Below are 3,212 nucleotides of genomic sequence, written 5' to 3'. Positions count from 1 at the left end.
GGATCTGTTACTGAAATCAGCTTCCAAATTTGGAAAACAATGGGGGACTTTTTTGCTTGGGGTAACATAATCTCAATCTTTCATTTTAGTAAATGCGTCCGCTCCCCTTGTCATGTTGCTGGGCACCATTGAGAAGAGTCTGGCTCCATCCTCATGACATCCATCCTTAAGATGTTTGTATGTGCTGATGAGATCCCCTCTCAGTCTTCTCTTCTTCAGGCTAAACAAGCCCAACTCTCTGTCTTTCCTCATAGGGGAGATGCTCCAGTCCCCTAATCATCCTTGTTGCTCTCCTCTGCCTCTGGACTCTCTCTAGGAGTTCCTCATCTTTCTTGAACCGGGGAGCCCAGAACTGGGGTCTCACCAGGGCAGAGTAGAGGGGGAGGATAACCTCCCTCGACCTGCTGTCCATGCTCTTCTTAATGCACCTCGGGATACCATTTGCCTTCTTGGCAACAAGGGCACACTGCTGGCTCATGGTCAGCTTGTCGTCCACCAGGACTCCCAGGTCCCTCTTGGCAGAGCTGCTTCCCAGCAGGTCATCCCCCAGCCTGTGCTGGTGCATGGGGTTCAACCTCCCCAGGTGCAGCACTCAACACTTGCCCTTGTTGAACTTCTTCAGGTTTCTCTCTGCCCAACTCTCCAGCCTGTCCAGGTCCCGCTGAATGGCAGCACAGCCTTCCTGTGTATCAGCCACTTCTCCCAGTTTTGTGCCATCAGCAAACTTGCTGATGGTACACTCTGTCCCCTCGTCCAGGTCATAGATGAATAAATTGAACATGACTGGGACGAGTACTGAGCCCTGGGGAACTCCACTAGCTACCAGCCTCCAACTAGACTCTGCCCTGCTAATCAGAACCATCTGAGCCCCGCCATTCATTTAGTTCCCAATCCACCTCACTGTCCACTCATCCAAGCCACACTTCCTGAGCTTCCCTATGAGGGTATTTTGTTGAGGTGTTTTTTTTTTTTTTATTCCCCTGAGCTTTCATACCAGATACCCCATACAAGAACACGTTCCTCTTTTCACTGTTGCTAGTCTAACTGTGGTGGCGTGTCAAAGGTTGAATCTCCCATCTGTGGAACTCTGCTCTACCCACATAGAGCTGTTAGATACAGCCTAATTGGGCAGGTCCGGATTCAGGCTTCTGAATGTAGGTGATTACATATAGCAGCCCATGGGTGAGTTGCTGCCTAAGTTTCCCTTAATGTGTGATGGAACCTAGTCAGTACAAATGATGGGAGCTAAAGAGTGATTTAAGGTCAGTCTGAAATAGCTAAATTTAGGTAGGAGAGCTTTGGCATCTAAATCTTGGTTCCTTAATAGGAAGCTTGACTCGTACCCAACTGCATTTATTGCAATAGATTTGTATGCAGATCCTATTATTTCTGAACTTAACCTCTCCTTCTGTCTTACAAGAGAGGGCAAGGAAGGGACAAGGAAAAGAATGACATTAGAGTTTTGGAGCTTTGGAAATGAAAATTGCAAACCAGCAGTAGTAGTAATAATAATAATAAAAGTCCTACTCTGAGGCTGTGATTGAGAGGGAGTTAAAAAATTAATTTAGAGAGTTGATAGGCAACCAGAGTTCTGCCCTGCATCCCAGTTGATAGGGGAGCACAGTCACAGGTCCTTCCTGTCTTCAAAGAAAGGTCCTAATGTACGATAACTCTCAACTGCTGAAAGATTACAGTGTTCTGATTTTGTGGGAGTTAGGTTTGGCTTTTTTCCCAGCACCTACCCACTTGAGGGCGGGGAGGCAAGAACAAAAACCAAACTGAAAACCAAACACAATGAAGTAACTCTTGTAGCACTACTGTGGAAAGGTCAGCAAGTTAATGGGTGTCCTGGTTTCAGCTGGGATAGAGTGAATTTCCTAGCTGGCATAGCTCTGTGTTTTGGATTTAGTATGAGAATAATGTTGATAATACACTGCTGTTTTAATTGTTGCTAAGCAGTGCTTATGCGGGTCAAGGACACTTTCAGCTTCCTGTGCTCTGCCAGGTGCACAAGAATGCTGGGAATGGGACACAGCCAAGACAGCTGAGCCAAACTGGCCAAAGGGCTATTTCCTACCGTATGACATCATGCTCAGTATGTAAGCTGGGTGGGGGAGTTGGCCAGGGAGCAGAGTGATTTGCTAATTGGGGACTGGCTGGGCATTGGTTGGCAGGTGGTGAGCAGGTGCATCGCTTGTTTTTTTTTCCCTGGGTTCTGTCCCTCTCTCTCTTCCCCCCCCCTCCCCCCCCCCTTAAAATTTTTTATTATTGTTGTTATTCTATTTCAATGATTAAACTGTTCTCATCTCACTGGTTTTCTTTCTCTTGACCTTCCGATCTCTCCCCCATCCCACTGGCAGGGGGAGGGTGATCAGGCGGCTGTGTGGTGCTTAGTTGCTGGTGGCGGCTAAACCATGACCACGGGGTATCCAGGTTTTCTCAGAAACATTACGGGAGTGATGAAACAGCTTTGACCTTTGTCAGTGAAAGAATGCCCAAGGAAACAGGAAAGGGAATGTGCCACTACGTCTGTATGCATGATACAAATGGTGATGTGATGTCATCTGATGGCCCATTACGTAGACTTTGTCACCACCAGATACACATGAAGCTGATGGTGCCCCTCGGTGCTTTTTGGTTTTACGTATTATCCTTCCTGACAAACGATTAGTTATCTGAATGTGATGCAAAACGTATAGACACCAAGGTGTCCTTTTATCTGAATTTAACAGAAAAGATGGTTCAGAGGATAGGGTGTTCCATTTTCAGGATTTTGTTTGAGAATGGTGTGGGATACTTCACTAAAAACTAAAAATATTTTAGTTATAGGGATTTTAGCAAGAAGATCAGACTGGGAAGGCTTGCTAGCGAAGGGAATGATGGAGAATCTTTATAAAGAAAATTGTGGCGGGCGCAGTAGGCATTTTGCTCTTTCCTTACGGCTTGTATCATCCATATCCATACCTAAGCAAATTTCGAAGTACTTTATAAATTCACTTTACAGGTTTTAGTTGCACACAGTTAATGAAGAATCACACAAAAGTTCAAAAGGCAGTTAAAACTATATGGTCAGCTGTAGTCTGAATATTAAGCAGGTGAGAAGAGCGAGTATTGCCTAGTTTAGACTTGCTTAGAATCGATGGTCAAAAAGAACTCCCTGAGGAAGCATGTCCACTTGTTAGACTTGCTCCTAGTTGCTTGAGGGACGAGGG

The sequence above is a fragment of the Egretta garzetta genome, unplaced genomic scaffold (genome assembly GCF_000687185.1).
Source record: "Egretta garzetta isolate BGI_Z169 unplaced genomic scaffold, ASM68718v1 scaffold816, whole genome shotgun sequence".
Taxonomy (NCBI): Eukaryota; Metazoa; Chordata; class Aves; order Pelecaniformes; family Ardeidae; genus Egretta; species Egretta garzetta.
The sequence above is the reverse complement of the archived record's forward strand: the minus strand, read 5'-3'. Positions refer to the sequence as shown.